The sequence below is a fragment of the Grampus griseus genome, assembly GCF_964374135.1.
Source record: "Grampus griseus genome assembly, chromosome: 21".
Classification (NCBI taxonomy): domain Eukaryota; kingdom Metazoa; phylum Chordata; class Mammalia; order Artiodactyla; family Delphinidae; genus Grampus; species Grampus griseus.
This window is the reverse complement of record NC_139015.1, coordinates 18,039,228-18,064,490: the sequence shown is the minus strand read 5'-3', so window position 1 is coordinate 18,064,490 and position 25,263 is coordinate 18,039,228. Positions and strand designations below refer to the sequence as shown.

Sequence of the window (25,263 nt, the reverse complement as noted above, 5' to 3'; positions counted from 1 at the left end):
ACCTCCTTGTATAGTCGTGAGTTAACGCAGCCAAAAGGATCATTTGTGCAAGAGCTGGTAGGCAGATGAAAAGCAGCAGCTACAATCTTTTTATGTTTGAAAGATCAATTCAGAATACCTACCACCAATACAGTTTACACATACTGTCATGCTCCCTTACCTGCTGGCTCACCAGGGAGGTGTGGGACACCAGCTGGCCTGCAGTTTCTATGGCTCCTGTGGCTCTTGCAGGATCCTTACTGGGTCAAGTGCTTGGTTAGCCCTGTGCCGAAGGACACCATGTTCTCCTGGAAGATATTCTCATCACGAAAGGTGAGGTCCTGGAGATAAAGAGGAGGTTTCAGTTCATCCTCTGCTCTACTTAACATCACCTTCCCTTCCTGACTGCCTGCCCTGCTGGCTTTAGACTCTGATACCAGACACAAAACAAGAGTTATAAAGACTGTTTAACCAGTTCCCACAAGTGCATAAGGTCAAATTCTTAAAATAAATCTCTTATTGTATATATTATATCACTTGTATGGTTCTGCTTGAGTTAAACTTGATTGTTTCAGCTGATTATGAAATGGAGATAATAATACAAGTTATATCAAGAATGGCTTAATATATCACTATTAATGAAAAATACCAACTTTGTCTTTTTTTCCTACTACATCTATTTAAGGACAAAAAATACACAAAATTCACCATTTATTTATAACTTATGCTTAATGTCTATATGCTGTCTTTCTACTGAACTTTACTCAGGTCAAATTTATCATTGGCAGGAAGCATAATTCTTAGTAATGCTAGGTTCTTCCTCCCAGAAAAGTGGATGCCACCAACAGGGGTGAAGTATCCAGGGAACCTGGGCCAATTTAGCTGTCACCTGATAGCCATAGAGCATTTGTGCAGATACCAAAGGATTCATCTTAGAAGCAGCATCCTACGAAGAAATCAAAGCCAGGCAGAGAATCTAATACCCAAAGGCAATCTAAAGGAGTTAAACAGATAAGAACACAAGTGAGACAAAAAGATTTAAGAGGAGGAGCAAGGAAAGAAAAAGAGAGTGTAAATTTGAAGGTGAGAGGTAAGCCTGGAGGAATCCTCTGAGGAAAGGGAGCCAGCTGTAGCCAGTAAGGGCAAGAGAAAAAGCCACAGCTGTGATTTTCCATTTTTACATTTTTTCATAAAGCGCCTCTACTCCTTACAGGTATCACAGAAGATTTTTGGGGATCCTAAGGACATGTTGACCTGAGGAAAGCATTACAAATATGCTACTTGTAAACTTAAGTGATAGATCAGTTAAACAATTAATAATGACCTACATAAACCTCATAAATGTGGATTTCAGTATTTTGATCAATGTATTGATTTTCCTAGTATTCTGGCATTATGCTATAGACAGACATCCATTAAAAAATAAGTGGAATTCCCTGGTGGTGCAGTGGTTAAGACACGGGTTCGATCTCTGGTCCGGGAAGATCCCATATGCCATGGAGCAACTAAGCCCGTGCGCCACAACTACTGAGCCTGCGCACCACAACTACTGAAGCCCATGCTCCCTAGAGCCTACGTGCCACAACTACTGAGCCCATGTGCTACAACTATGGAAGCCTGCGCCTACAGCCTGTGCTCCGCAACAAGAGAAGCCACCGCAATGAGAAGCCCTCTCTCCGCACCTGGAGAAAGCCCATGCACAACAATGAAGATCCAATGCAGCCAAAAATAAAAATATTTTTTTTAATTAAAAAAAAATAAGCAATTACTTATAATGTTGCAAGGTATGAAAATATTGTTTCACACTGGTAAAATGAGTTGTAACAATATGAATGTTTAGTTCCAATAAATTTTGAAATATTTCTAAAGAAACACAAGTAAATACTATGATTCCAACTCTGACAAAAATACTATGTAGACTGTAACCAATACAAAAATGTCTTAACCCTGTATTTAGAATAAAATTTTTTTTTTAATTTTCAACTTTTTCTTTCAAATTTTTGTTTCCATATTCATTGTACTTTCTGTTTTGATGCAAAAATCTGTTTCTTAAAATTAAGTGCTACAGATAATCAGAATTCTGCATTGTATTTTAAATTTAATCTAGAGCTACTTTTTTTTTTTTAAACAGAAAGCCTTCATGTTTCTTATTTTAAGGACTCTGCACAGACCCATACTAGACTATTAGAGCTAGGATAGCAAAATGATAATTAGTGAGTTATCACAAATTTTTGTGATTAAACAACTTTAATGGCAGGTATTAAAATGTATGTAAACAATTTTCTATAAGAATCATTCCAAAAAATGTTGTTTCTAATGATGAACTTTTACATCCTCCAGTTTATAATTCCACAGTCATTACTAAACAAACCTTAGAATATTAAACAAAGGCCCATTGTACATTCTGGTGAACAGACTTAACCAGAAACTCAATTTCAGAATACGATTTAAGTATAAATGTTTTTCAGTACTAAGGGGAAAGAATTTTCTGTAACTGGGAAGTAAATACCTGCTAACCTTTTTTGTGTGTCTAAACAATGATAACCTAGACCTTTGCATTTTCAAAAGTATTTGTGACTCAGCTTCTCATAATCCCAAAAGTTCTCTAATAAAAATTTGTGAGTCTGGCTTCTACTATAACTTAATCAAGATTAAATAAATGATCTATGGTTTATAATAAATCAGACCCAGCGTCTACAACCTTCTTTTCTAAATAGTTCATCAATTAGGTTTTACACTGGATTAAATTCCTGGCTTTCAGAGCAAAAATTCTCAAGTATTAACCCCTGCAATTTATATAACAAAAATCAATACAAGTGCTCTTGTTAATGGTCTCAAAATGAGAAAACCAGAATATCTGGAACAGGAGACACAGGAATACCAGGTTCAAGGGTACTGATCTTTGGTTTCCAACATCTTAGGCCTTCTGAATTATAATTGATCTCACACCACCCTCTCATAAACTGCAGTATCTATTGGATTAGAACCCTGTGCATTGCAGAAATGTTTCTTTAACTCCCTAACTTTTTCACACAAGAACTGAAACCCCACAAGACAGTGCAACTAATACAATTCCATAGCTATAAATATTACTATAATTCAAGTAGTATAAATGTTAGAGAATTTCATAGATAGGTGAAATAATCTATTTAAGCCCTCTGACCTTTTCATGAGGGAATTAAAGACCCAAAATGTAAAGTGGGCCTTAAGTCATGGACCTATATTAAAAATTTGAACTATGGGGCTTCCCTGGTGGTGCAGTGGTTGAGAGTCTGCTTGCCAATGCAGGGGACAAGGGTTCGTGCCCCGGTCCGGGAAGATCCCACATGCCGCGGAGCAGCTGGGCCCGTGAGCCATGGCCGCTGAGCCTGCGCGTCCGGAGCCTGTGCTCCGCAACGGGAGAGGCCACAACAGTGAGAGGCCCGCGTACCGCAAAAAAAAAAAAAAAAAATTGTACTATGACAAAGACACATGATTCCAGGCTTAGATTATTGAGCAGTTGGTCCTATAAGCATAGAATTTTAGAGCAGGAAATCATCTAATTCAATCCCTTAATTTTATAGATGCGCAAACAAGGCTACAGGAGTTCCTAGGTTTGCTTAATTAAGACTATTCACAGAGTTTGTCAAATAGTCTCTGAAATCCTGAAAACATTTTCTGTGCTGCCACATATAAGTAGAAAGCACTGCCTTAATCTATATTCCTTGATGAATCTTTTTTCTGGCAGTAGTTATTACTTTTCTATACTCTGAAGCCCAGATAATAAACTCATAGCTTTGTTTCAAAACAAGGTATATTTTCAAAAGCAATTTTCTAGTATCAAAATAGTAACTCAGTCAGCCAAAACCTACTTATTGAACCAGGCACTTTGTACTTGGTGTTCTTCTAGGGTCAAGAATAAGGCAAAGACTGAAAGCAGTTTTCATTCTAGAAAGGGAGACAGGTGAGCCAAAACCTAACTACCAAGCAAAGCAAGCGAAATACACACGATTAATCCAAGTATTCATAAACGCTCTAAAATTCTAAACTCAAAAGTTGAGTCAGATTTCTTTCTAATCTGGATGACTTAACAACTAAAAAGCAATCACTGGGCTTCCCTGGTAGCACAGTGGTTCGGAGTCCGCCTGCCGATGCGGGTGATACGGGTTCGTGTCTCGGTCCTGGAAGATCCCGCATGCCGCGGAGCGGCTGGGCCCGTGAGCCATGGCCGCTGGGCCTGCGCGTCCGGAGCCTCTGCTCCGCGGCGGGAGGGGCCGCGGCGGTGAGAGGCCCGCGTACCGCAAAAAAAAAAAAAGCAATCACTAGTAAGTGGCCCAATAAACAGGGAGTTTTGGGAAGAATGATTTCTGTAGCAAATCATTTAGACTACCAATAATTGCTAGAGGGGCTGTATGGGGTTTTTTTTGTAATAAACTGTTTATTTTCCATCGATCCTTATTTTCATTTTCTGTTAAAAGAGTCTACAGAAGAACAGCTTAAGACTCCTCAGTGGAAGTTCCTACCCGTCAGAGCTGCAGACCAGGCTTCAGTAGGAAATTGCTGCACAGGCACAGAGGGGACCAGCAGGCCTTCAGGCCCGTCTGCAACCTCGGGCTGGAGAGCAGTAAACTTGAAAGCTGCAGCAGTCCGTCCAGCCTGAAATTCCTCCTTGGGCGCAGCCGTTCAGCAGCGGCCTACTCTTCCTTTTCAATCTCTTCCGGTTTTTCTGCGGAAGCAGAGATTAGGCTGACCGCCTGAGGGAGGTCACGTGAGACGGTGCCCCGGCGCATGCGTGGAAACTCCGAGGCCGGCATCGCCACGTGGGACCAACTGGGTGGGCTCCTTTTCTGTTGCACTGGTGGCAGTGACCACAGAGCACAGAGGAGAGTATTACACAGAATGGTGACAAGACGCTTCTGTGAGCGGCTGGTTGTCAGCTCCGGGATCAGTAACCACCAGAAGTCTCGGTTCTCGGAAAGCTGCCTGGATCTGGTTACTGAAGGTTCCGGGAGAGTAGCGGCCGGGAATGGGAGCAGATCCCGTGGCAGCAGCAAACTTCAGCCCAGCTCACTGACCAGTGTTCCTGAAAGACATGGCCGTGACGTAAGCTGGGTCTTCAGTGGCAACCACGGCACGAGCTGGCAGAAGTTTCTCCAGGTTCTCCTCAGATTTATTATGTAAATGCCATCACGTTTCCCTTTGTAGATGTACTGTTTCATTTGGAAGTCACGGTTGGTGCCACCTAAGTAAATCCCCACTGCAAGGAATTTAAGGACATTCTCCTCCTTCATTTGCAGAACATCACGGGCTGCAGATATTATGAAAGTTTCCCTTTAAGTTATCACAGGAAACCAAGACACTGCCTGTAGAGACCCCTCTCTGGGTAGCGCAGAAAGGTGAGTCCATTTTTTTTAAGCACCAAAGAGTTACCAGCATCAGGAGAGCCAATTAAATGAAAACAAAAAAAAGTCCCTTGAATTTGAAACTTTGAAACAAAACATTCTCCCTCCCCCCCACACACACACATACATACACACACACACACACACACACACGCACACATTAATCAGCAAATAAGAAAACAAAAGCAAATATAAGGAAAGTGAGTAACCTCATCCCACAAGAAATGCTATAAGAAATCTTGAGTTCATTGAATCAGTGACTAAGGAGAATATCTGATTCCAAAGAAAATACTTTTGAGTATTTTAGTAGTATTCCTCCAAGATATTAGGTATATTGCACCATTTTTATTTTTCCTAATTTCTAGGCACTTTAAAAATTTAAATCTACAAATTATTTTAATTTAAAACATTCTATTTTCCTATTAAAATTAATATAGGTCTTTTTAGAAATACTTTGTATTAACCTATATTTTAACACTGTATTCTCATATATTTTCCAAGAGTTCTTCAATTGGGTCACACACGTCACTGGGGTACACCTTGGAGACGCTCAGAATCATTTGAAGACTACAGGTTGAATGGTCAAATTTTCACTTAGTATAGGTGTAAGTCAGTAAAATTGAGAATGTAATTGTTAATAGTATATCATTTATACTCACTGACTGGTAAATCCTGATGCAATTCAAATTATGCATGTATTAGAAGACTCTGAATTGTCAAACTCTACACAGTTGGAGTAATTTTAACAATCATGAGCAGTAGAAGCAGCATACTTCTCTGGTGAAAACAACACCTGTCACCCCTCGCCCCCAATTCCCCTGTGTAAATATGAATCTATGTTCCCGTTGTGCCAGCTGGCAGAGAATATGAAAATTCTGTGGTGGCCTTTGATACATTTCAACTTAGAAAAGGGAGCATGTTGCCGTGGTAAAGAAGAGATGGAAAGAAATTAATTGTATCCCCTAGAGATACCCTATAATTTTTATAATCTATAAAAAGAAATTATGCCATATAGACAGCTATAGAAATCTTCACAGCTATATATTGAATTATCAGTATTTTATAATTTTAATATTCTGGCAACAAGGCCAACTGCAAATTATATCCCGATTGTTTTAACTGGCATCATACTGTCATCAAGAGTATAAACGAAATGGAGAAATTACTTTCTAGTCAATTGTAAACAATTTTGTAATTCATTATCATTCAAAACAATGAGACGAAGACCCAGGAAACCCCGGGAAATACTAGTGAGGATGGATAGAGGGTAATGGAAGAGAAATAAACATACAAATGTTAAAGAAAAAAAAATCAACTCTAAGACAAAAATAAACCAGTTATTAGGAGCAAGGTATGTTGAAATCAGTTTAACTAGAGCAATGGATAAAATTGAGACAAGTAGTGATACAGCAGGAACATACCCAATACATCCAGTAATCAAGACGACGCTGAAATGAGGCAACAGTGCCTTGGCAGAAAGGCTTACCTTTAAAGGGCATGACCGGCTCAGAATCATGTTTGAAGTAGAGGAACTAACACAGTGGGATATCGTGGGTTAAATCCTATCTCCCTATATTCTGTAGAGCTATCTATTTAAAACTGGGCATGACATAAACAATTTGAGAAAACAATAATTACAAAATAAAAAAATATATATGAAAAACAAAGTGTAATAACTGCTTACGGTTTACTGGTATCTTAGGGAATTTAGACAAGCACAGATAAAAATGCTTCAATTCTAAATTTGCAAATGTGCTGATGATTATTTCATTGAATTTAATTAATGCATTGTCATTAAACCAAAAGCAAATCTAAGTGTATCATTTATGATTCTACCTCCTTGAGAAATGGGAAAAAGTTCATATTTAAATCTCATGCAGTATATCAGCCATTAGCTACAAAGTTAACCCCCAAATCACCTACTATTTGCATCGCAGTTTGACTATGCATTTACTCTTTGTTCCATATGCTTTAACATTTGTGAAAAAATGTTAATTTTTTAAAAAAGAAGTCAGCTCCCACTGTTGATGACTGAAACAAGGGAAAAGTTAAGGCATCTAAGAAAGTGATAATCTTTAGGCAGAAAACATTTTTTTGGTTAAAATAAAACAATGAAATTTTAAATTCTGCAGTGGCTCCAGTTAATATCCTAAATGGACTTGTCATTCTTTCTGATCTGTACAGAGACAAATCAGAAATTTTGTGAAATATCAAACGCTTGTGTCAATACTTTTTGGTAAGAACTATGTTATACGTGGTATCTTTTTTTTTTTAACATCTTTATTGGAGTATATTTGCTTTACAATATTGTGTTAGTTTCTGCTGTATAACAAAGTGAATCAACTATATGTATACATATATCCCCAAATTACCTCCCTCTTGCATCCCCCTCCCACCCTCTCTATCTCACCCCTCTAGGTGGTCACAAACCGCCGAGCTGATCTCGCTGTGCTATGTGGCTGCTTCCCACTAGCTATCTATTTTACATCTGGTAGTGTATATATGTCCATGCCACTCTCTCACTTCTTCCCAGCTTACCCTTTCCCCTCCCCGTGTCCTCAAGTCCATTCTCTATGTCTGCGTCTTTATTCCTGTCCTGCCCCTAGGTTCTTCAAAACATTATTTTCTTTTTTTTTTTTTGTAGATTCCATATATATGTGTTAGCATACGGTATTTGTTTTTCTCTTCCTGACTTACTTCACTCTGTATGACTGACTCTAGGTCCATCCACCTCACTACCAATAACTCAATTTCGTTTCTTTTTATGGCTGAGTAATATTCCACTGTATATATGTACCACATTTTCTTTATCCATTCATCTGTTGATGGACACTTAGGTTGCTTCCATGTCCTGGCTATAGTAAATAGTGCTGCAATAAACATTGTGGTACATGACTCTTTTTGAATTATGGTTTTCTCAGGGTATATGACCAGTAGTGGGATTTCTGGGTCATATGGTAGTTCTATTTTTAGTTTTTTAAGGAACTGCCGTACTGTTCTCTATAGAAGCTGTATCAATTTACATTCCCACCAACAGTGCAAGAGGGTTCCCTTTTCTCCACACCCTCTCCAGCATTTTTTTTTTTTGTAGACTTTTTGATGATGGCCATTCTGACCCATGGGAGGTGATAGCTCATTGTAGTTTTGATTTGCATTTCTCTAATGATTAGTGATGTTGAGCATCCTTTCATGTGTTTGTTGGCAATCTGTATATCTTCTTTGGAGAAATGTCTATTTAGGTCTTCTGCCCATTTTTGGATTGGGTTGTTTGTTGTTTTGATATTGAGCTGCATGAGCTGCTTGTATATTTTGGAGATTAAGCCATTGTCAGTTTCTTCATTTGCAAATATTTTCTATCATTCTGAGGGTTGTCTTTTCACCTTGTTTATGGTTTCCTTTGCTGTGCAAAAGCTTTGAAGTTTCATTAGGTCCCATTTGTTTACTTTTGTTTTTATTTCCATTTCTCTAGGAGGTGGGTCAAAAAGGATCTTGCTGTGATTGATGTCAGAGAGTGTTCTGCCTATGTTTTCCACTAAGAGTTTTATAGTGTCCGGTCTTACATTTAGGTCTCTAATCCATTTTGAGTTTATTTTTGTGTATGGTGTTAGGGAGTGTTCTAACTTCATTCTTTTACATGTAGTTGTCCAGTTTTCCCAGCACCACTTATTGAAGAGGCTGTCTTTTCTCCAATGTATGTTCTTGCCTCCTTTATCAAAGATAAGGTGACCATATGTGCATGGGTTTATCTCTGGGCTTTCTATCCTGTTCCATTGATCTATATTTCTGTTTTTGTGCCAGTACCATAATGTCTTGATTACTGTAGCTTTGTAGTATAGTCTGAAGTCAGGGAGCCTGATTCCTCCAGCTCCGTTTTTCTTTCTCAAGATTGCTTTGGCTATTTGGGGTCTTTTGTGTTTCCATACAAATTGTGAAATTTTTTGTTCTAGTTCTGTGAAAAATGCCAGTGGTAGTTTGATAGGGATTGCATTGAATCTGTAGATTGCTTTGGGTAGTATAGTCATTTTCACAATGTTGATTCCTCTGATCCAAGAACATGGTCTATCTCTCCATCTGTTTGTATCATCTTTTATTTCTTTCATCTGTGTCCTACAGTTGTCTGCATACAGGCCTTTTGTCTCCTTAAGTAGGTTTATTCCTAGGTATTTTATTCTCTTTGTTTCAGTGGTAAATGGGAGTGTTTCCTCAATTTCTCTCTCCAATTTTTCATCATTAGTGTATAGGAATGCCAGAGATTTCTGTGCATTAATTTTGTATCCTGCTACTTCACCAAATTCATTGATTAGCTCTAGTAGTTTTCTGGTGGCATCTTTAGGATTCTCTATGTATAGTGTCATGTCATCTGCAAACAGTGACAGTTTTTCTTCTTCTTTTCTGATTTGGATTCCTTTCATTTCTCTTTCTTCTCTGATTGCTGTGGCTAAAACTTCCAAAACTATGTTGAGTAATAGTGGTGAGAGTGGGCAACCTTGTCTTGTTCCTGATCTTAGTGGAAATGGTTTCAGTTTTTCACCGTTGAGAACAATGTTGTCTGTCGGTTTGTCATATATGACCTTTATTATGGTGAGGTAAGTTCCCTCTATGCCTGCTTTCTGGAGGGTTTTTATCATAAACGGGTGTTGAATTTTGTCAGAGCTTTTTCTGCATCTATTGAGATTATCATATGGTTTTTATTCTTCAGTTTGTTAACATGGTGTATCACATTGATTGATTTGCGTATATTGAAGAATCCTTGCATGCCTTGGGTAGACCCCACTTGATCATGTTGTATGATCCTTTTAATGTGCTGTTGGATTCTGTTTGCTAGTATTTTGTTGAGGATTTTTGCATCTATGTTCATCACTGATATTGGTCTGTAGTTTTCTTTATTGTGACATGTTTGTCTGGTTTTGGTATCAGGGTGATAGTGGCCTCGTAGAATGAGTTTGGGAGTGTTCCTCCCTCGGCTATATTTTAGAAGAGTTTGAGAAGGAAGGATAGGTGTTAGCTCTTCTCTATATGTTTGATAGAATTCACCTGTGAAGCCATCAGGTCCTGAGCTTTTGTCTGTTGGAAGATTTTTAATCACAGTTTCAATTTCAGTGCTTGTGGTTGGTCTGCTTATATTTCCTATTTCTTCCTGGTTCAATCTGGGACGATTGTGCTTTTCTAAGAATTTGTTCATTTCTTCCAGATTGTCCATTTTACTGGCATAGAGTTGCTTGTAGTAATCTCTCATGATCCTTTGTATTTCTGCAGTGTCACTTATACATGGTGTCTTGCGGATATGTCTTAAATCAACTGTATCAACCCTATTATGCCAGTATTAGTTGTTGAGATTAAAGAATGTGCCTATATATTCAACTGAGATTATTCAGCAGGACCTCTTATTTTCAGGACAGTAGTCTATATGCTCATCAAGACTGTGTGAAATTGTTTCTGAGAATCGTATGTTCTGATTCGTGCTCTCATGCCCCAAATTTGAGAACAAAATTCAGGTATATGATTTGCTGACTACCTTGAGAATTACATTCTGATGGCACAAGTGTGATAGTCAATTCCATTTCTTTTCTAGAGTGTCTGCACAATAAAGGTGTCCTAGTGTTTCATTAACTCTCATAGGTGCCATTTCCATCACCACGTTTTGATTCTAAGATCTGAGTTACTGAAGTAGTGTTTACCCCCACTTCTTCCACATGATTTCCTATCTAATATGAATGATAACTGAAGTAGCTATGTCTACAACTTATCATTAATTTTTTTTCCCAATCGATGAGCTTTGAGTTTTTCAAAAATGTTGTTTTCTGACTCCAAACTCAATGCTGCCTGCGTAAAACTTAATTCACAGTACATCAGAAGAATGTTTCTTTTTTTATATCTGCAATTTTGTTTGCTTTACTTTAAAATAGCATAGTGTGGGCTTCCCTGGTGGCACAGTGGTTGAGAGTCCGCCTGCCAATGCAGGGGACACGGGTTCGTACCCCGGTCCGGGAAGATCCCACATGCCGCGTTGCGGCTAGGCCCGTGAGCCATGGCCACTGAGCCTGTGTGTCCAGAGCCTGTGCTCCGCTATGGGAGAGGCCACAACAGTGAGAGGCCAAGCAAAAAAATAAATAAATAAAAATAAAATAGCATAGCATAGTGTTTTATATGATTGCTATTTTCAATTTAATGAAAGAATAAGAAGTCATTAAAGGCTGACTGTATTAAAATCTTCATGCACTATACATTTAAATTATTTCTGGATTAAGAAAAGAATGTTTAATAGTTTATCTGCTAATGTGAAGAAAGCAAAGGGAAGTTATATAATATTTATTTTCCATCTATTCTGTGGCATTGATCTAGGTGCTTCACACGAATTACTTTTTTACCCCTCTCAATAAAGCTATAAATTGGCATTATTTTCTTCATTTGCCAAAGGTGACAAGGCTAACTAGCTAGTATATGGAAAATTTCAAATTCAAAGCAGAATTTGAATTGATGTTTCCCTGGCCCCAAAGCCTGTAATTTTTCTAGTATGCTATAATGGTTTCCATACAACCATTTCACTTTTACTTACTATAAGGAAATTCAGTCTGCAGTACATATGAACTTACCCATCTAAACACATCGTCACATGACTTTTTAGATCTGAAATTGTGGCTTGTATGGTATTGAGAATGAAGACTTAAAAAACAACTCTCTGAATTCCTACACCCAGGATATTTAAGACTTGTAAAATGCCTATGAAGCCTGTTTCACAGGTGAAAACGCTTGCATAAAGCAAGCATCGGTTTACTCCAGAACTATCCCTTAACAAGGAATGCTTAAGTGAGAGTAACACTAATAATCCAACATTATTACTGCTAATATATTATTTTAGTATACTTATTATACTGATAATATTAACAGCACTAATCTTATTAGTATTAGTACACTAATATTAATAACAAGTAGTTTGAAATCATTACAAACAAATTCTTGAATGATCTTGGACTCTAGCTACAGGGGTAGTAAGAGAAATTATGACTGTTACCAGGCTGGCACTGGGGACTTCAACAGGAAGCAACTCACAGGGTTTTTTTTGTTTTGTTGTTTGTTTGTTTTTTGTTTTGCGGTACGCGGGCCTCTCACTGTTGTGGCCTCTCTCGTTGCGGAGCACAGGCTCCAGACACGCAGGCTCAGCAGCCATGGCTCACGGGCCCAGCCGCTCTGCGGCATGTGGGATCTTCCCGGACCGGGGCACGAACCCGTGTCCCCTGCATTGGCAGGCGGACTCTCAGCCACTGCGCCACCAGGGAAGCCCCAACTCACAGTTTTTAATTCTGTAGTTTACAAAGGAAGATTTACCATGAAGTTACCTTAGGTTTCACTTGGACAGGCCTTTTTAAGTCTTGTAGTGGTCCTAGCAATGTTTTTACATGGTAATATGTGTTTGTACTTTCTCCAAAACTAAGATATTAAATTCAGTTAAGACAAAGTTTGCTTCCTATTCCAATCCCCATCCCCACCCCAACCCCCATACAAATACCTATACTCACACTATAGTAGAGGCTGTGGGCATCCTTGGTACCCAGCCAAGGCAAAGCTGTGTTGGTGACATAGTTGGTTTGGGTTTAGTGAACCAGGCTAGGACCAGAATATAGAATTCTGGCACATAGGACAACCATTTGCTTTCTGTTCTTTCTCACCTTCCAAGCATGTTTGGAAAATGTAATTAAAATCACACCGGAAGATCAAGAAGGAAGTAGCAATCAGACAGCATATACTTAAGTTTTCTAATCCATTCTTCCAAGTAACAGTTTCCAAATTCTCTATATTTTATGGGAAGTAAAAGCAGGAGCTTTTTTTGATGGGGAATGATATAAGTAGTTTTCATTTGTATTTCAAAAGGTGAGATCAGAATAGGCAAAAAAGATTAGGTCAGTTGCAGCTTTTTGGAAAACAAACAAAATCTAAGAAAAAAACAGAAATATGTGTTTAGCTGAGACCTCCTAAAAATGATATATCATTAGCAGTAAAGATGTGGTAGCTTATAAGAAAGATATTGATCGTCTTGTGAAATAAATGAGCTTAAATTTTCACTTCATTTATTACTGAAGTGATCATTTATTTGACATTGGTTTAACTTTCATGCTTTACTGATACTTATAAAAGCTTTTATTTTTTTCTATGGTATTTTAAAGGACCAAAACAGATTCTCATTTTCTCCCTAAAAGCTGTGATATTAGCAATAATTCTCTTTGAAAATGAACAGCCAAAAATATATGCAATTAATATGTATTTTAACAAAGATATTGACAAATGTACTTTTTAATGAAAATCTCATTACTTTAATGATGGTATTGAGCAATTCATTTTTTTAAGAAGTGATATACTGAGAACTTAACCTATTCTTAGCACAATGAAGTAACTTATCCTCTTTCAGTTTATCTTAGAAATAAATTTAAAGCTTAGATCTCATTTTATTTTCTAAAACCTCTTACCTCTTCTTATTACAGCTACCTGCTCAAGATTATACCAGTTTTTGCATTAAACCTACAGGTTCCAGTAAGCATACTGACTTTAGTATTAAAGTTAGTCATTTTACCTTACTGTTGAATTGTGTTTAATAGTTACTGAAGTATTCGGACATATTATTTCTCTTGATGTTATGAATACGTCAAGAGTTAGCTCAGTTTCTTATAATATCCTAAAATGACAAAATCATGATTCTGAGTTATTCTCCAGTCAATATTACCATGTTCCACAATTCCAAATAAAGCCTAAAATACTCATAGATTTGCACACACATTACAGCAAAAGAGTAATATAGAATGTAGGTGAACTGCAATAAATCTAATATTGAATTTTTTTAATTGGAATTTATTGTTTTATTTGGAAAACAAAAGAGGAGTTCTTACATATGGACAGCACTGTTATGGACATGTAGAGATATATGATTTATATGTATATTTTATATATGTATATATTTTTTCATAGCTAAATAGAATCAATGTGCATCATCAAAAGAATATTGTGTTCTGTTTCACTAAATAGAAAAAAATAAAGAAGGGAAAAAAAACATTAAAACATTGCCTGTAGTTGTCTTCATTACCTAAAAGTTCCAAAAGTCATCTGAACAGATTACTTCTCAGATACATGAAGAACTTCTTTAAATTGTATTGATGTATTGTGTCTTCAGAGATAATTAAATACAACACTAGTTTTTGCATGCAAAAACATATTTGTCTTGCCAAGAAAGTAACTGAGAAATAGAGTTGAGTGAGTGACTCAGCCTTGATGCAGAAACTTTTATCAGAAGAGTTTCAATCAGTTATGGAAACTCTGAGGACTGCCCACAAACATATGAGTTGATCCAGCTTCTTTCTGCATTTTAATTGAACATGCAAAAAGATGGCATACTAAAACAAATGTGTATTTCTCCCCAGGAGTTCACTCTACAAGAAAAGATAAGCCAAATTGGATTATGAAGTCAACTAAGAGTTGATGCTTTATTCACTTGGTATTATTCATCTGTTTCATTGTGATATTTACTCTGCTTTAAACAATCACTGTACTACTCAATTATACTTTTCCATTTTTAAATACAAATTACTGTCATATGGATGCATCCCAATGATAATTATTGCTCTGAAGGAGTCGGTTCTACTGAAAAGATCTGCTGCACGTTCATCATATAGCTATGGTGATAACACTGTAGTTACTGGAGCTCACAATTGTGAGATTTCAATAGAAAACAGTAGAAAGGAAATCCAGGGGAACCCATCAGCCTTCCTAAATGTATTTAACAGACTTACACCAAGAATGGGTTTATTGCTATGCAATACATAATATCTTTTAAATCCTTGTAACCATAAAAGAATTTAGAAAAAAATGATTTTGTTAGAAGAGCACAAAGAGATTGACCCAGATTTTCAAAAGCTCTACTATACCAGCACTACTATATGACTCCAGATGAAGTTAAACAAGGCTACCCAAGAGCAAATATGATCCCAGGGCTTTATTCCGGCATCTTAGGTGAAAAGAAAAAAAAGAAAAAACTCAAAAGTTAAAATATCTACACAGGCCCTAAGCACTTCAGATAGTAGTTGAGCTCTTTAAGGACAGAGTTCAAAAGGATTATCAAGGAGTAGAAGAGAAGATAGCCTTCAGTAAGTGAGCAAATACTTGCTTCCAAGAGTTCATAGGTTCAACACCTATGCCATGTCCCAGTGGAAAAGTTTTTTAAAAGTTATTAAAAAACATTATTATTATTAAGACTTCCACTATTAGAGGAAGACGATTTTCAGTATGGCAGAGTACGAACCTCCAAAATCTGCTCTTCCATAGAAGCAATAAGAACACTGATAAAAATTGTCAAAATTAACTTTTTCAAAACTCCAAAACTTAACCAAAGACTTCCAACAATTCAAGGAGTATTTATTCAAGAAAACTAGCTAAATCTCAGTAAACAGTAAAAGCCTTATGTCTTGGGACTTGCATTATCCCCATCCCTCTCTGCCCAGCTCCACAATAACCTTGAAAACCAGCAGCCTTGCAGCCATGGTAACAGTGAAAACAAGCTGCCTAGAGGTGATAAACTGAGTTTGAAACGCCTTAGAAAGCCCATTCTCACATGTTTGATGTTTGGTAGATTCCTGCAAAAGCTCCATTAGCAGGGCTTCTCACCATTTGACCTGAGTCAGAGTGTATTCAGTGGGATAAGCCTTAACTCTAGCACATTTATTGAAAACAATTGCTTAACATCTCCACTGCCTGAGTCAGTGATAACAGCTGGGGCAAAAAAGAGGCTAGCTTAAAAAAGGAAGATCTGGAGAATAAGATTTCATAATTGGCGTTGAAAAACTCCAGTGTATTATTGGGACTCCAGAAAGCCTTAGGCATGTACAGGGTTTTGTGCATTCCCAAGAAGACTTAGGAAGGCTCTAATCTCTCACCTGTGGCTGAAATTGAAGCCCTGAGCAAGCAGGAAGTGAAAGCTAAGGTACAATTTTGAAGTGCTTGCATGTTGAAGGCATGCTTCAACACACACACAGAGCCCCCATTGAAATGAGTGGGAGTATTATTACTTCTAGGATATATAATGGTTTAAGAAAAGTCAACCATTTTCTAACCAGTAGGCTAAACAAGCCATGACTTCAGTGACTGCACATGGCAGAGAATATAAACTTTGCAGAATTATTACAAGACAGTTACTGAACAAACAGAGAAAACAACAATAAATAGCAGGAACAACATCCCTGGAGAAGGTGGGGAATTTGGTTTCCACAATTGTCATATTATAAAATGTCCAGTTTTCAACTAAATATTATAAGACATACAAAAAAATAGGGAAGTATGACTCATACACAGGAAATAATGCGGTCAACAGATACTCCCTGAGGAAGCTCAGATGTTAGACTTTAAATCAGCTCTTATAAATATGTTGAAAGAATTTAAAAAAAAAAAAACCTGTGTCTGAAGAATTAAAGTCTGAGGATAATGTCTCACTAAATAGAAAATATCAATAAAAATAAATTATAAAAGAAGTAAATAGAAATTCTGAAGTCAAGAAGTAAAATAACTGAAATTTAAAATTTACTAGAAAGACTCAACAGCAAATTTCAGTAGGCAGAAGAAAAAACTTGTGAACTTGAAGTCAATTGAGTACACCTTGTCTGAAATACAGATATAAAAAAGAATGATTAAAAATGAAGAGAGGACTTCCCTGGTGGTGCAGTGGTTAGGAATCCACCTGCCGATGCAGGGGACACAGGTTCGATTCCTGGTCCAGGAGGATCCCACATGCCGTGGAGCAACTAAGTACGTGTGCCACAGCTACTGAGCCTGCGCTCTAGAGCCCGCGAGCCAAAACTACTGAGCCTGCAGGCGACAGCTACTGAGGCCTGCGCGTCTGGAGCCCATGCTCTGCAACAGGAGAAGCTACCGCAATGGGAGGCTTGCGCACCACAGCGAAGAGGGGCCCCCGCTCGCCACAGCTAGAGGGAGCCATCATGCAGCGATGGAGACCCAACGCAGCCAAACTAAAAAAATAATTAAATAAATAAATTTTTAAAAAATGAAGAGAACCTTACAAATGTGTGAAACAGCACCAAGCATACTAAAATATGCATAATGAGAGTCCCAGAAGAAAAGGGAAAAGAGAAGGGGGCAGAAAACAATATTTGCAAGAATAATGGCTGAAAAGTCCCCAAATTTTATGAAAAGCCCTTTACGTTAAAACAGTATTTTTAAGTGCTAACTGCATAAATATTTGCTCTACTGAATTTCTAAAATCTTCTAGAACAAAGTTTAGTATGCCTGTTCACCCTTCTTAGTGCAATGGACAAAAAGGACATATGTTGTATTACTAAATCAAACCTACTGTATCTTACTCTGTAATTATCAGTTTATTGGGGAAAATATACCATAAGTATTTTAATGTATATATTTGTGATTTTGTTGAAAAGTGTATATTAAATAGACTTCTTATAACTCAGTTTTTAGCATTTATACAAATTTTTAATTTTCTGCTCTACAGCCCTTTAAAAAAAGTGGAATGACACTATTCCAAAGGGATGGTATAAGGGCGTATTAATTCATCTATTTATCCTCTCCAGGACTTAAAAAATATACCAAATCAAAATACTTCATGATGAGAATAATTGCTCATTCCAATGTCATTTATTACATATAATCTATTCTAGGCACTGGCAATATAATAAAACATGTAGTATTCATAAGCACTTGAACTTACTACATGCTACAAGCACTATTATAAGCAATCTGTGTTAATTTATTTAAACTTTCCAAGACCATTAAGAAGTAAACACTATTATTATTTCTATTCAACAGATGATTATAATATTAAGTCATAAGGAGAGTAAGTAACTTGCTCAAGATCATGCAACACTTAAAACTTTCAAGAGTTAGAGCCACGCTATGAACTTACACAATCTGACTCTGGGTCTAAGACCTTCCCAGATCTACTAAACATCAGTGAAAATATTCAGTGTTTCACCTGGAGCTTGTAGTGTTGAAGAGGGGATAGGCATGAATGTGGCAGTTGCAATTAAACACAATTCCAGGCATTCCTCATTTTATTGTGCTTCATTTCACAGTGACTGTGCTTTTTTTACAAATTGAAGGTTTGTACCAATCTTGCGTCAAGCGACTCTATCAGCACCATTTTTCCAACAGCATTATTTTTTAATTAAAGTATGTACATTGTTTTTTTTAGACATAATGCTATTCATACTTAATAGACTACAGTGTAATGTAAACATAACTTTTGTATGTAATAGGAAACCAAAAAATTGTGTGACTTAATTTATTGCAATATTTACTTTATTGTGGTGGTCTGGAAATGAACCTGCAATATCTTCAAAATATGCCTACAGTGTAGTTTTAGAGATAAGTACATAGCAATAGAAGAACACATAGGTGGGACGTCTAAGCAACCTTTTAACATAAGGGTAGTTCCCTGCAAGGAAACTCTTAGTGAGGGATGTATGACTATTTTCAGAGGCTTGAAGATGTTACAGGCAGAAAAGATACAATAGCAAAGATTCAGATGCAAGGAGAACATCAGGAATATGAGTAGTCGAGAAGAACTTTAGGAAGTTTAGTAAATTAGATTGCATCCTGTAATCAAAACTGTGAGAAGTGAGGCCATCAGTGTTAGAGAGTAAATATTGATAGTACTTTGTATGTTAGGTTAATGAGTTTAGGTTTGTGCTGAGGGCAATAGGTAATAAGTGAGTATAAAGGAAGTTAGTTTCAGATTTGGATACTAAGAAAATTCATACTGGTTGGAGTGGGAAGAACAAATTGGAGAGGAATAAGTGTAGATAGAAAGGGAATACTTAGGAGGCTGTTGTACATGATACAGGTGATGATATATTGAGAGATAATGACAGTGTATTATAGAATGGTGACTTGAGAAATATTTGGAACCGTATTTGGTAAATTAAGTGATGCTGAATATGAAATATAGGAAGGAATCAAGAACAATTCCAAGTTACGTTAACTAATCTCAGAAATGCATATATGTGTGTGTATGTGTGTTACTATGTTTTAATATTTTACTATTAGCTGTTGCAGATGGGATACATTTTTACAGAAAATTTTAAAATCTTGTACAATAAATCCTTTTTGAAATCAGCATCAAAGTTACATCTTCCTACCTGTTGAATGTGTATGTTCAATTTTATTACCAGGCAAAAGCACAACAAATGATCATGTGTTCCTTCTGGCACTGGATGCCAGCAAGCTCTAAGGTAAGGTGTGTTCTCAATTCCACTTATTTCTTTCTGCTTAATTGTCTTGAATAACTATCTGCACTCATTCTTTATCATTGTCATGTATCCATAATCTCTTGCTTTTGTTTTTGACATATGTAAATGCTAACCTGATGCTGTAAAATGACTAGTACTAATTCCCTTTGCTGACAGTATAATTAGGACGGAAAACAAGATTAGTATACTTAGAGTACAGTACTGATAAAATTAACACGAAGTTTTTATAAAATTTTAAAAGAATCAGGAATCAGAAAATCAAACAATGCAGAAAAATAAGACAAAGTTTTATGAGACTATTGATTAATTTCTAATATTTAGTCAGATTGAGCTAAATAAATTTATTGTGAAACTGGTATTTGATAATTAGAGAAGGAAAAAATAAAAACCACTAGAAATAGAAATAAATAATTATAAAACAGCCCAAGCTTTTTAGAATGCTAATAGATGTTGTAGAGAATGTTTGGTCCTAAATTTAGTCAATATTTTGAACATTTAACTGTTAGGAATGATAATTTATTTGTCAAACTGTTTCTTAAAACCATTATATACTTTCACAAATTGAGTGGAATTGGGATATATTTACAGCTTGAGATTCCTAACCTCTTTGAGTATGGATCTACAATATTAAGACCATTTAGAGGCGTGCCTCAGTGAATGATACTCCTCGCGCAAGCCTCTGACTACTCAGAGAGAGCCAGAGTATTCGGTCCAAAAGGAAAAGTCATCACTGGCCTCTGGCGACTCAACCCAGGACCTCGGTAAAAGAATGGAGGCAAAGATCGAAAAGATGCAAGAAATGTTTAACAAAGACCTAAAAGAATTAAAGAATAAACAAACAGAGATGAACAATACAATAACTGAAATGAAAACTACACTACAAGTAATCAATAGCAGAATAACTGAGGCAGAAGAACGGATAAGTGACCTGGAAGACAGAATGATGGAATTCACTGCTGCAGAACAGAATAAAGAAAAAAGAATGAAAAGAGATGAAGACAGCCTAAGAGACCTCTGGGACAATACTAAACACAACAACATTCGCATTATGGGGGTCCCAGAAGGAGAAGAGAGAGAGAAAGGACCCGAGAAAATATTTGAAGAGATTATAGTCGAAAACTTTCCTAACATGGGAAAGGAAATAGCCACCCAAGTCCAGGAAGCGTAGAGAGTCCCATACAGGATAAACCCAAGGAGAAACACACAAAGATACATAGTAATCAAATTGGAAAAAATTAAAGACAAAGAAAAATTATTGAAATTATTATTCAGGTGAAGGACTGAATCCTAACTGTAGTTAGGATTATTTTCAGGGTGTACCCTGACTCTGTGCAATGGAGTAGTAAAACAAAGGACAGAGAGAACTGCAGATCAACATGTCCCATCATCATGGGGCCCATGGTAAAGCAGATTCACAACCCAAAGTGGACCCTAGTAACAATCGGAAGATCCTATTGCTTCCTGCACCAAACCTGAGCTATGGGGATTATGGAACTCTGAATTATCATATGCTGTGAGAGGCAGAGAAGCTACAGCAGAGAGAACAAAGAAATGGGGACCTGATTTGCTTACTCATGGGAACATGAACTGAAAGGTCAGCTTAGCCCAACTGAGTATAGTCAATCCTTGAGGAAAAGAGAAAAAGAGAGGAGCCACGTACTTCCTGAGTCAAAAATCTATTCTTCCTCCTGCAGAAAAAAAGTTGGAGAGATGGAGCGGGCTCCCTGATACTGACTTTCACTTTGGGTGATGGCCTATAGGTTCAATGTTCACCCTGGTCCAGAAATATTCTCTGGACGCATCATGCAGGTCTCATTGCCTTAGGATATGGTTCAGTAGAACTATTCTATGTACCATACATTAACTGGAAAAAGTTGACGGAGATAATTGAAAGTGAAACAGGCTTTCTGTTTCGAAACTGAGAGGAGGATATGCTTGCCCTTTGGGGGTGACTTGCAGAGGTGTTACTCAGAATGTCACTCTCAGAGTAACCTGGATGTCAATTTGCAATTCCAAATGTCCCTTCTCCCCCTCCTACAAACACATCCAGAGTCACTAAAAGAAGGCTGTGCTTGGAGAGATAGAATCTGAAGTAATACAAGTAGCTCTTGCCAAGAAATGAATAAGAAAGTATTATAGTATCCTCTAAGGTTCTGGAAAACAAGTTCTGTCATTAGGGGGAGAAAATCCATTATTCACACTGTCATCAAACAAAATGAAATGTCGCTCGAATTTCACTTATATATTAATGTGTTTTTATATACTCTCATGTTTCATGTTCTTTTCTGTTACTAAGACTTACTAGTTTTTCCCCTTTGGAATATAAAAGTGCCAGGCAGTGATGTATAGAGTTAGGGAAGGTATTTTCATACTCCAGTCCCTTCCCCACTTCTGCCTTTGGTGCAAGACTGGGATTGTCAACCAGGGCTGCAGAAGCTATTAATTATGCTGGCATCATTTGGGGATGATTTCACTGTGGAAAGACCTAGAGAAATATTAATGTAACATAGCAAATTTAAAATTAACATAACAAACTAATGTCTCCAAATTCTCTTGGTCTTGCATTACTGAGCCTCATATCAACTCTTACTGTTCTGGATGACACTTCATCCAATTTTATTTTTATATCCTGCATTTACGTTTTTACATCCCAAACCTCTCACCTATGGTACAGCGGAATTCATCCAATACAACAGAACAGTAATACTGAAAATAAAAAGTTACATTTACTTTCTACCTCCCTCTCCTTGAACTCAACCAAAAGACGTCCTATCTATTTCTGTTCTGAATTCCAAGGCCAACCCTGAACTTTTTTATTGGATAAAAAGTGCAGTTATGAGACAATGTGATGAATAATTGAAAAGTAAAGCAGAGTTACCTCCTAATCACATTCATGAGATTTTACACATTTGCCCTATTAAGCCATAAACCAAGTAACTAGGAGGTTACTCTCTTAATTCTTCTATGAAACCACTAAAATTCCAATCTTAATATTTTTATCTTATGTGAGAAAATACCAAAAAGTACAAAGGAGTAGAAATAGTCAGAAATAGAGGATTCGATTGAGCAGGACATCAAAATTACTTATAGAAAACTACATTTTTTTTTTGAGAGAGAGAGAGATTTACTTTAAAAGAAAACTTCCAGGGAATGTGCCCTGTGCTTCACCTTGGGAGCTACTTCCAGCCCAAGTGCCCATATCATCAGTGTCTGCAATCCTGTGATCCCTGATGTCTAGAAATCATGATCCCAAAGCACTGAATGATCCCAAATCAAGAAAGAACAGTTAAATTACATGTAGTAATTACATGTAGTATACTGTGTTAAGAAAAGAAAGTGTATTATTATTATATTTTATAATAGTTTTCAACCAGTATTGACATAGGAAAAAAGGGGGTTTTCTGGCTAACGAGAAAACTTCTATTCCCTGAGCATCCCAACTACCTGAGGGTGTATTATAAAGAGACTGCTGTTTCTAGACAATCAGGGTTAGCGTTACCTAACTTGCCAAGAAGAATCTAAACCAATCAAAGGAAAAGATCTTCCCTCCTAACATTAAATGTGATTTTTTTCATTCTTAGAAACAATAAAAATGTCTGTATTACATAAAATCCCACATATATTAGAAAAAACAAATTATTAATTTCCAATCTTTCTATGTAATTGTTAGCTGCTCTTTGGGTCAATTAAATACTAAAACAATAAATTAAGATTGCTTGAGCAGAGAATAGATAGGTAAACAGTTGAAATAATACGGCAGGATGTTTCCATTCTGCTAGACTGCATGCTCTCATAATCCACAACACTGGATGTTTCAGGCGACACTTTCAAGTCCAACTACGGGAGTACTCAGTTTCTACTACCCTGGGTAAACCCGGCACATACTGGTCAGAACTTCCAAAGGCCCAGCTCAGAATTAGAGGTCTATGTCAGACAGCAAGTGATATATTTTGGTGGGAAATGACCAATGAGAAAACTGCATTTTTACAGGAAAGCAGGAAGCACTAAAAGAATTGTGCTATGAGGAGTATAAAAAATTCATTTGTCTGATATAAACAGAGTTCATCATTTCCCAAATCATTTTACAAATGTCTTCTACAGAGATGACTGGATGCTGTGTTTCTGAAATGAATTTTCTACCACTGCTGTGATTATACAGTGATTTTTTTAAAGTGTCTGCAGATATTATGGCAATTCATTAGGAATGAAAGGATAAGAAAACGATTACCATCCTGCCTTTACCAAATAACAAAGCAGCAGGTAAGAAGAATCTCTCCACCTATCATTTCCATATCGCTCCCAATAGCACTGTCTAGCTTTGCAAGCTGTTTGACAAACAAACAATATTGCAACTTCTCAGTGAGGCAGCCAAGATAATATTCAGAACAAATGCATTTTCTAACCCTCATAGCAATACATTCAGTAGAAAATCATTAAATTCTAAAGTCATATTATATTTTGTGATGATTCCAGGCTTCTAAGAAGTTTGTAAGAGCTGGATAAACACCTTCAACCAATTATACCTTTGCAAACAACTTTTAAATAATGGTTTCACATTTATATTTTGAAATTTTAAAGTAATTGCTATTATAAAATCAAACTTATTAAAAATACAAATTTTCTTCTTTCTACAAAACTAAATAAATGTGATTTATGTGAAAGTGTTTCTATAACCTCCGAATACAAAATGTCTGCCCTCGAAAAATATCAGCATGTTTTACTATACGAGAGGAATCAATGAACTACAACAGATACTGTTGCCTTGACAAGTTCAAATGAACTGCTTATTCTGATTTGTAAAAAGAGGTGAGCCTTATACAAGTATGAAATGACATCAATTTTATTGACAGAAACATTCCAACCACTAGTTTACTAGCTCTCTTATTTAGTGCACATCAAAAGAAGGCTCGAGATCTTTATATTGAAGTTTTCATTACACAACCCTCCACACAAGTTTTCTATTTGAAAAATAGAAATAATGAGACAAATGATAATGAGTTAAAGCATCCAGTATCTGAATATGCTGGGTTAGGCACAACCTTTTTACAGTGGGGGAAAATTACTGAAAGAAACAACAACTTTCAGTAACAACCAAATAGACCCACATTTTTCAAATAACTCAGAAAAAAATCAGCTTAGCCTCTTTTCACTAAATTCTTGCATAATGAAACACTGGTCAGTGAATTAATACTTTAGGAAAGGAAGGCATGATTCAAAATAGTTTCCAAAATTTGTATTCGTATTGTTTTCCTATTCAACTCTTTTTTTTTTTTTAATATTTATTTATTTATTTTTGGCTGTGTTGGGTCTTCGTTTCCGTGCGGGGGCTTTCTCTAGTTGCGGCAAGCGGGGGCCACTCTTCATCGCGTTGCGCGGGCCTCTCACTATCATGGCCTCTCTTGTTGCGGAGCACAGGCTCCAGATGCGCAGGCTCAGTAGCTGTGGCTCACGAGCCTAGTTCCTCCGCGGCATGTGGAATCTTCCCAGACCAGGGCTCAAACCCGTGTCCCCTGCATTGGCAGGCAGATTCTCAACCACTGCGCCACCAGGGAAGCCCCCTATTCAACTCTTATATTGAGCTACACTAGGCTCACCCTCCTAAGTGAATACTTCCTCAGGAAAACACACTGTTTTGTGCATGCCAAAAT

General features: G+C 36.9%; 1 pseudogene across 1 annotated transcript; it reads right to left on the bottom strand.

The window, feature by feature from the left end:
• Nucleotides 1-236: 236 nt before the first annotated feature.
• On the bottom strand, nucleotides 237-6,859 carry LOC309838871 (small ribosomal subunit protein uS2-like; annotated as a pseudogene). The gene is made up of 3 exons: nucleotides 6,847-6,859; nucleotides 4,482-5,266; nucleotides 237-409 (listed from the first exon to the last, which is right to left on the bottom strand). The product of its transcript is annotated as a small ribosomal subunit protein uS2-like (transcript).
• Nucleotides 6,860-25,263: the final 18,404 nt, after the last annotated feature.